This window comes from Nycticebus coucang, chromosome 1 (assembly GCF_027406575.1).
Source record: "Nycticebus coucang isolate mNycCou1 chromosome 1, mNycCou1.pri, whole genome shotgun sequence".
Taxonomy (NCBI): Eukaryota; Metazoa; Chordata; class Mammalia; order Primates; family Lorisidae; genus Nycticebus; species Nycticebus coucang.
This window is the reverse complement of record NC_069780.1, coordinates 134,099,813-134,110,052: the sequence shown is the minus strand read 5'-3', so window position 1 is coordinate 134,110,052 and position 10,240 is coordinate 134,099,813.

Sequence of the window (10,240 nt, the reverse complement as noted above, 5' to 3'; positions counted from 1 at the left end):
ACTTGGGAGGCTGAGGCAAGAGAATCGCTTAAGCCCATGAGTTGGAGGTTGCTGTGAGCTGTGATGCCACAGCACTCTACCCAGGGCAACATCTTAAGGCTCCATCTCAAAAAAGAAAAGATTTTCATGTAATATTAGTAAAATATTTTTGTGCACAATTTGAGTAAACCATGAAAAAAAAGTTGGGGGTGAAGTTCATGCTATTCCAAAGTTAGTTTTTTTTTTTGAGACAGAGTCTCACTGTGTCGCCCTCGGTAGAGTGCTGTAGCATCACAGCTCACAGCAACCTCAAATTCTTGGGCTCAAGCAATTCTCTTGCCTCAGCCTCCCTAGTAGCTGGGACTACAGGTGCTTGCCACAACACCCAGCTAGATTTTTGTTATAGTTGTCATTGTTGTTTAGCAGACCCGCCAGCCCCAGTGTAGGCGTCTGTCACCCTAACCACTGAGCTATGGGCAATGAGCCTGTTCTAGTTATTTAAAAATATATAGTAAATTGTCTCACTTTGTTGTCCTTGGTAGAGTGCTCTGATATCACTGCTCACAGCAACCTCCAGCTCTTCAGCTTAGGCAATTCTCTTGCCTCAGTCTCCCAATTAGCTGGGAATACAGGCACCCGCCACAACACCCAGCTATTTTTGTCGTCGTTGTTGTTGTTGTTGCAGGGGTCAGATTTGAACCTCCCACCCTCCGTATATGGGGCCAGCGCCCTACCCACTGAGCCACAGGTGCCACCCCCCAAAAGGTGTTTTTAAAACACTGTCCTTTTTTTTTTTTTTTTTTAAGACAGAGTCTCACTATGTTGCCTTGGGTAGAGTGCCGTGGCAGTTACAGCTCACAGCAACCTCAAACTCTTTGGCTTAAGCTATTCTCTTGCCTCAGCCTCCCAAGTAGCTGGGACTACAGGTCCCAGCCACAACGCTTGACTATTTTTTGGTTATAGTTGTCATTGTTTTTTTGTTTTTGTTTTTGTTTTTAGAGACAGAGTCTTACTTTGTCGCCCTTGGTAGAGTGCCTTGGCATCACAGTTCACAGCAATCTCCAGCTCTTGGGCTTAGGTGATTCTCTTGCCTCAGCCTCCCCAGTAGCTGGGACTACAGGTGCCCGCCATAATGCCCAGCTATTTTTTTTTGTTGCAGTTTGGCTGGAGCCGGATTTGAACCCGCCACTCTTGGTATAGGGGCCAGTGCCCTACTCACTGAGCTACAGGCGCCACCCTATAGTTGTCATTGTTGTTTGGCAGGCCCGGGCTGGATTTGAACCTACCAGCTCTGGTGTATGTGTCTGGTGCCTTAGCACCTGAGCTACAGGAGCCGAGTCTTAACTTTTTTTTTTTTTTTTTTTGAGGCAGAACAGAATCTCACTCTGTTGCCTTGTGTAGAGTGCCGTGGCATCATCGTAGCTCATAGCAACCTCAAATTCTTTGGCTCAATGATCCTCTTGCCTCAGCCTCCCCAGCAGCTGGGACTACAGGCATGCACCACAATGCCTGGCTAATTTTCCTGTTTTTAGTAGAGATGGGGTCTCACTCTTGCTCAGGCTGGTCTCAAACTCCTGAGCTCAAGGTATCTTCCCTTCCCTCAGCCTTCCAGAGTGTTGGGATTACAGGTGTGAGCCCCTACGCCCAGCCTGCACTTGTTAGATTCTATGAATGTTTTTACTAATTGAAAAGTTTCCAAAAACAGGGCGGCGCCTGTGGCTCAGTCGGTAAGTTGCCGGCCCCATATACCGAGGGTGGCGGGTTCAAACCCGGCCCCGGCTGAACTGCAACCAAAAAATAGCTGGGCGTTGTGGCGGGCGCCTGTAGTCCCAACTACTCGGGAGGCTGAGGCAAGAGAATCGCTTAAGCCCAGGAGTTGGAGGTTGCTGTGAGCTGTGTGAGGCCACGGCACTCTACTGAGGGCCATAAAGTGAGACTCTGTCTCTACAAAAAAAAAAAAAAAAAAAAGAGAAGTTTCCAAAAACATAAAAAAAGAAAAGTTTCCCATTAAGTACTCTAGAATTTATTTTAATTGGGAAAATATTGCCTCTTTGTCTTTTGAAGGGTGATGATTGCTTTTCTAGATATTACCAGAAATACCAAAAACATGCTTTTGTTCACTCAATTCAATTAATGCCACAAACTATTTTTTTATCATGATGTCTTATTGAGCTTATATCGATGGTTCTTGTATGCTATTTTATTTTATTATTATTATTATTCTTTGAGACAGAGCCTCAAGCTGTTGCCCTGGGTAGAGTGCTGTGAAATCACAGCTCACAGCAACCTCCTAATTCTGGGCTTAAGCAATTTTCTTGCCTCAGCCTCCCAAGTAGCTGGGACTATAGGTGCCTGCCACAACACCCAGCTATTTTTATTTTTATTTTTTTTAGTTGTAGTTATCTTTTTTTTTTTTTTTTTTTGTAGAGACAGAGTCTCACTTTATGGCCCTCGGTAGAGTGCTGTGGCCTCACACAGCTCACAGCAACCTCCAACTCCTGGGCTTAAGCGATTCTCCTGCCTCAGCCTCCCGAGTAGCTGGGACTACAGGCGCCCGCCACAACGCCCGGCTATTTTTTGGTTGCAGTTTGGCCGGGGCCGGGTTTGAACCCGCCACCCTCGGTATATGGGGCCGGCGCCTTACCGACTGAGCCACAGGCGCCGCCCATCATTTTTTTTTTTTTTTTGTAGAGACAGAGTCTCACATACCGCCCTCAGGTAGAGTGCCGTGGCGTCACACGGCTCACAGCAACCTCTAACTCCTGGGCTTACGTGATTCTCTTGCCTCAGCCTCCCGAGCAGCTGGGACTACAGGCGCCCGCCACAACGCCCGGCTATTTTTTTTTTTGTTGTTGCAGTTTGGCCGGGGCTGGGTTTGAACCCGCCACCCTCGGCATATGGGGCCGGCGCCCTACTCACTGAGCCACAGGCGCCGCCCCCATTTTTTTTTTTTTTTTAAGAAACAGAGTCTCACTTTGTTGCCCTCGGTAGAGTGCGTGACGTCACAGCTCACAGCAACCTCCTGCTCTTGGGTGTAGGCGAATCTCCTTCCTTAGCCTCCTGAGTAGCTGAGACGACAGGTGCCCGCCACAATGCCTGGCTATTTTTTTTGCAGTTTGGCCGGTACTGGTTTGAACCTGCCACCCTTGGTATATGGGGCTGGCGCCCCACTTACTGAGCCACAGGCTCTGCCCCGTAGTTGTCATTGTTGTTTGGCAGGTCTGGGCTGGATTCGAACCCGCCAGCTCTGGTATATGTGGCTGGCTCCTTAGCCGCTTGAGCTACAGGCTCCAAACCTTGTATGTGATTTTAATTTAATTATTTTTATTTTTATTTATTTATTTTTTGAGATAGAGTCTCACTATGTTGCCCTTATTAGAGAGCTGTGTAGAGAGCTGTGGCATCACAGATCACAGCAACCTCAAACTCTTAGGCTTAAATGATTCTCTTGCCTCAGCTTCACAAGTAGCTGGGACTACAGGCACCTGCCACAATGCCCAGCTCTTTTTTTGTTATAGTTGCCATTGTTGTTTGGCGGGCCCGGGCTGTGTTTGAACCCACCAGCCCTGGTGTATGTGGTCAGCGCCTTAGCCACTGAGCTACAGGAGGCGAGCCACTATTTTAATTTTAAATTTCTTTTTATTATCTTCCACCCAATTTTCTTTCCTGTGCTTGCTTTAAAAAAAAAAGCTGATATTTCACATATATGCCAGAATTATTATTCTTTCATTCTCATAAAGCTTACTTGCCCTAAAAATACTCAAATGTTTTACCAAAGATCATGCCTGTTCAGTAAACCGAACTGGTTTGCTGTTCTGTGAAATCAAACCTTACACATCACATTAGCTAAGTACTGTGATCATCTTACAATATCACTCTCAGTGATTAAAATCACTTCCAGACCCTTAGTGGTGGATCGTTCCCTTCTGCTCTATTATAATACTTGTTGGAAAAGTTTCAAGGCTACAAAAGCAGTAACAGGGGAAGTTCCGGCACACACAGAACAACCCTGTCTAAACGTGTGGCAATCAAGATGGGCTACATGCCCCAGACTCCATGGCACAACTGTAGGTAGCTAAAGCAAATGTTGGGAAAATTCCAAAGCTTCTTTCTAGAGAAAAGTTCTGCTTTGCCTACATACCCCTGGGACTCCCTTCCACATGGAGCTCTAGGTCTCTGACCAGCTACAAATGTCAGTTTAGCATTTCAGCTTTCGTGATTAGGTGACCACCTTACCACCTTCTTGGGATTTATAAAGAAAAATGGTTGGGTGATGCCTGTGGCTCAAGGAGAAGGGCACTGGCCCCATGACTGGAGGTGGTGGGTTCAAACCTGGCCTCGGCCAAAAACTGCAACCAAGAAAAAAAAGAAAAATGCTTGTACTCTAAACTCTCCTCAGAAAATATGTGTTTAATTTTCTGCCATTCAATTTATATCACAAATCTAGCCTAAAGAAGTGATATTCAGGGAAGATCACCTAAAATAAAAACATTTTGGTCATGGATCTTTATTCTTTTCCCTTCCCCTCCCTTCCCTTCCCTTCCTTTCTTTTTTTTTTGAGACAGAGTCTCACTGTGTGGCTCTTGGTAGAGTGCTGTGGCTTCACAGCTCACAGCAACCTCAAACTTTTTTTTTTTTTGAGACAGAGCTTCAAGCTGTCGCTCTCGGTAGAGTGCTGTGGCATCACAGCTCACAGCAACCTCCAACTCCTAGGCTCAAGCGATTCTCCTGCCTCTGCCCCCCAAGTAGCTGGGATTAAAGGCACCTGCCACAACACCCAGCTATTTTTTGGTTGCAGCCGTCATTGTTGTTTGGCAGGCCCAGGCTGGATTCAAACCCGCCAGCTCAGCTGTATGTGGGTGGTGCCTTAGCCACTTGAGCCACAGGCGCCAAGCCAACCGCAAACTCTTGGGCTTAAGCAATTCACTTGCCTCAGCCTCCCAAGTAGCTGGGACTACAGGTGCCTGCCACATCACTGGGCTATTTTTTTGTTGCAGTTGTCATTGTTGTTTAGCAGGCTCAGCCTTCAGCCTCTACTCGCTGAGCTACAGGCTCTGAGCCATCAACATCTTTTTTTTTTTTTTTAAACAGAGTCTCACTTTGTCGCCCTCGGTATAGTGCTGTTGCATCACAGCTCACAGCAATCTCAAACTCTTGGGCTCAAGAGATCCTCTTGCCTCAGCCTCCTGAGTAGGTGGGACAACAGGCTCCTGCCACAATGCCCATCTATTTTTAGAGACGAGGTCTCGCTGTGGCTCAGACTGGTCTTGAACCTGTGAGCTCAGGCAATCCACCCACCTCGGCCTCCCAGAGTGCTAGGATTACAGGCCTGAGCCACTGTGCCCTGTCTTCAACATCTTAATGTGGATGTCCACAAGAATCTCAAACTCAAAATGTCTGAAATTGCACTTAATTACCTACCTAAAAAACTCAACCAAACAAAACCCAGCTCTTCTTCTGCTTTTTCTAACCCTCAAAATGTTAACACCATCTATCCAATAGTCCAAGCTGGAGATCTTAGTTGTCATTAATTCTTCTCTTTTCCTCACCATCCACATCTGTCAGGATATGCTGGTTTATGCTGCAGCAACAAACAACCCCAACTCTCAGTGGCTTAACACAAGTTTATTTCTCACCCTGACTATTGAGTTAGAGCTGGGGGCTCTGCTCTACTTTGTCAAACTGACTCTAGGATCCAGGATGATAGTGCAGGCCCAATTTGCAACATTTTTGGTCACCACAAAGAAGGAAGGAGCTCTAAAGGATGCTGGACCCAGAATCCACATGTATCACCTCTGCTGGAGCTGTTAACTTGGCCCCACCACCCAACTGTGGGATGGACAATCCTACCATGTGTGCAGAAGGAAAGTCACGAGGCAGCATCAATGACTACTACACTGTCTTTGGATGGTGCCCAGACACAGACCCAGAGGTGAGGGTTCATGTGAAAGTGATTTTTGAGAAAGTGTTGTTAGGAAAAAACAACCAAGGCGCAGGGAAGTAAAAGGGAAAGGAGAAAGTGAGCAAGTATTCAACATCAAACCAAGTCCCGGGGAGGGTCATTTAGGCTCAGTTTCACAGATGGATTCTGGAGATGGCCATACCTCAGAGTAGTCTGGACTGGGGCAAGGGACCTGGAGTCTTTTATATTTCTGCACCAGGAGTCATTTGCAGGGTTCTCCCCAGGAGGATGTAATTCCCAGGTATTTGTTGTGGCTCTCCTTGGAGACGTTAGTGTTGGAAGTGAAAGCATAGCATGAAAATGGTGAAGGGAACTGAAAGAGTAAAGGTGGAGCATTGGTGTTATCCACCACACAAACCCCCAGTCCAACAAATCACAGCATCCTTCCAGTTATATCTCCAGACATTTCCTACGTGGTTCCATTTCTTTCTGTTCTCTAGTTCCCCTCTCCCGGAAGGACCCCCCCAAGCCTGTCACCTTTGATCCTCTGCACTCCTGCAACCAGAATACTGATCTGCACTCTTGACAGCTTAATCTAGTCTTTACCCAATAGCCACATTGTTCTTTCTGATTCAGGCGGCCTTTTCCTGGTGATACCTCCAACTTGTCATGCTGGCATTCTATTGAAAATGCAGTAGCCACACATGGCTGTGAGCTGTGATGCCACCACACTCTACCAAGGGCTATAAAGTGAGACACTGTCTCTACAAAAAAAGAAAAAGAAAGAAAATGCAATCCTGGGGGTGGCACCATGGCTCAGTGAGTAGGGCACCATACCCATATACTGAGGGTGGTAGGTTCAAACCTGGTCCCAGTCAAACTGCAACAGAAAATAGCTGGGCATGGTGGGGCAGGTGCCTGTAGTCCCAGCTACTCGGGAGGCTGAGGCAAGAGAATCACCTAAGCCCAAGAGCTAGAGGTTGCTGTGAGCTATGACGCCATGGTACTCTACCAAGGGTGACAAAATGAGACTCTGGCTCTAAAAAAATAAAATAAAAAACAACAACAAGAAAGAAAATGCAGGTGGCGCCTGTGGCTCAGTGAGTAGGGCGCCGGCCCCATATGCCAAGGGTGGTGGGTTCAAACCCAGCCCAGGCCAAACTGCAACAAAAAAATAGCCGGGCGTTGTGGCGGGCGCCTGTAGTCCCAGCTGCTTGGGAGGCTGAGGCAAGAGAATTGCGTAAGCCCAAGAGTTAGAGGTTGCTGTGAGCTGTGTGACGCCACGGCACTCTACCCGAGGGCAGTACAGCGAGACTCTGTCTCTACAAAAAAAAAAAGAAAATGCAATCCTGGCTTGTCACCTGTAGCTTAGTGGCTAGGGCGCCCACACATACACTGGGGCTGGTGGGTTGGAACCCGGAGCAGGCCTGCTGAACAACAATGACAACTGCAACAAAAAAATAGCCGGGCGCTGTGGCGGGCGCCTGTGGTCCCAGCTTCTTGGGAGGCTGAGGCAAGAGAATCTCTTAAGCCCAAGACTTTGAGGTTGCTGTGAGCTGTGACACCATAGTACTCAACCGAGGGTGACATAGTAAGACTGTGTCTCAAAAAAAAAAAAAGAAGAGAAAAGAAAATGCAGTCTCCATTATGCAGATGAGAAACCGAGGCAGAGAAGTTAAATAACTTGCCAGTAGTCATTTCAGTTACAGTAACTGGCAGAGCCAGAATACGAATCCAGTATATATTAACTCCAAAGCTTTTTCCATTATATTTTACTCTTTCTGTATAATGACTAACTTGCCCACATTGTCCTGAGTACTACCTAATTCTATAAGCTTTAAACTCAATTTGTTTAAAGCCAAATTAATCATCTCCTTACCTCCCTTAGCAAATGTCCCTGCTGCTGAGATTCCAGTGTCAGTAACAACCCTGCATCCTTGCTGTTAATCTTAACTTTCTCTTCTCCTTTCTCTCTTGCTCCAAGTTATTTCCAAAATTATTATTATTATTTGTTTGTTTGAGACAGTCTCACTTTGTCACCCTCGGTAGAGTGCCGCTGCATCATTATAACTCACAGAAATCTCAAACTCTTGGGCTCAAGAGATCCTCTTGCCTCAGCCTCCTGAGTAGCTGGAACTACTGGTGCCAACCACAACACCTGGCTAGTTTTTCTATTTTTAGTAGAATGAGGGTTTCACTCTTGCTCAGGCTGATCTCCAATTCATGAGCTCAAGCAACCTACTTGCCTCAGCCTCCTAGAGTGCTAGGATTTCAGGAGCAAGCCCTGTGCCTGACCTTCCACAGTTACCGTACTTCTGATTCCTGAATGCCCACCATTGCAAGGAGGGCTGGCTATATGTGGCCCAAGCTATGGTATACAGAGGACTCAACAAGCGTCCCTATGTGGGAAGTGCCGAAAGAGGCCTCATTAGTAGTGGGTAGCATTCCAACAAGGCTCTGTGCCGAGAAATGAGATCAGAATCCAAGGAATGAAGCCAAAGTTGGCCAGCCAGTTTGCCAAGCTGGAAGTTCTTGGACACGATTATAAGCAAAAAAGAAGCCAATAGAGAAGGAGAAATTAACTGATAATGACAACTAAAGAAGCAGTAATGGATGAGGCAGGGTCCTAGGGGAGGCCGTATGTCCATATGTCCCATTGGGAGTGGGCTGGATCTGATTGGGGTCCTAGGGAAAGGAAGATGTATGCCTGGCAATAGTAGGTGCTCAAAATAGTAGCAAAAGTTCTTAATGAAAATATCTGTCCCATATTCTTGGAGGCAACTATTTTGAACTAATTTATCTTTTCAAAAAACCTGACATTTGGCCGGGTGCCGTGGCTCATGCTCCTAATGCCAGCACTCTGGGAGGCCGAAGTGGGTATATTGCTTGAGTTTAGGAGTTCAGAGACCAGCCTGAGCAGGAGTGAGAGGCTGTCTCTACTAAACATAGAAAAACTAGCCAGCCATCTTAGCTGGTGCCTGTAGTTTCAGCTACTTTAGAGGCTGAAGCAGGAGGATTGCTTGGGCCTAGGAGTTTGAGGTTGCTGTTAGCTATGATGCTATCGCACTCTACAGGGGGCAATGGAGTGAGAGTGAGACTCTGTCTTAAACAAACAAACAAATACAAAACCCTGGCATTTGTCTTCATATTTCTAAGTAATGTACTTCTATTTCCTTGATTTATCAATTTGAAATTATTAACTTCCTAGTAGGTAAATGATGACTTAGTGTATTATATTACCACTTCCTACTTCCCCCCTTTTTCTCTCCCAGTAAAAAATAATTCGAGACAGTAGTCCTAGCTACTCAGGAGGCTGAGCAAGAGAATCGCCTAAGCCCAAGAGCTGGAGGTTGCTGTGAGCTGTGACGCCATGGCGGTCTACTGAGGGCAACAACGTAAGACTCTGTCTCTAAAAAAAAAATTCTAGATAAAACAGTAGCCAACATATTATTATGTCCACAAAAGTATGATTTAGTGATCCTATTCATTTTATATTGTATCGTGTACAATTTTTTTATTTTTTTCTTTCCTTTTTTTTCTTTTTGAGACAGAGACTCACTTTGTTGCCCTAGGTAGAGTGCCGTGGCATCACACTGCTCACAGCAGCCTCCAACTAAGTACCTGGGACTACAGGCTATTTTTTTGTTGCAGTTTGGCCGGGGCCGGGTTTGAACCTACCACCCTTGGTATATGGTGCTGGTGCCCTACTCACTGAGCCACAGGCGCCACCCAATGCCCAGCTATTTTTTTTGTTGAGGTTGTCATCATTGTTATTTAAGATGGCCAGGGCCGGGTTTGAACCACAAACCTCAGTGTATGCAGCCGGAGCCATAACCACTGTGCTATGGGCACCAAGTCAATTTTTTTTTTCAATTGATAATCTTAAAAATGGGCAGCACCTGTGGCTCAGTGGGTAGGGCACCAGCAGCACTTTACCGAGGGCGATAAAGTGAGACTCTGTCTCAAAAAAGAAATAGGGCAGCACTTGTGGCTCAAAGGAGTGGGGTGCCGGCCCCATATACTGGAGGTGGTGGGTTCAAACCTGGCCTCAGCCAAAAACTTCAAAAAATATATAATAATAATAATCTTAAAAATTTCTCTTTACTATGTACCTCTCTCTCTTCCTTTTTTTTTTTTTTTTGGTAGAGATAGTCTCACTTTATCACCCTCAGTAGAGAGCTGTGACGTCATAGCTCATAGCAATCTCCAACTCCTGTACTTAGGCGATTCTCTTGCCTCTAACTATAAGCACCCACCACAACACCTGGCTATTTTTTTGTTACAGTTTGGCCAGGGCTGGGTTTGAAACTGCCACCCTTGGTATGTGGGGCCGGCGCCCTACTCACTGAGCCACAGGTG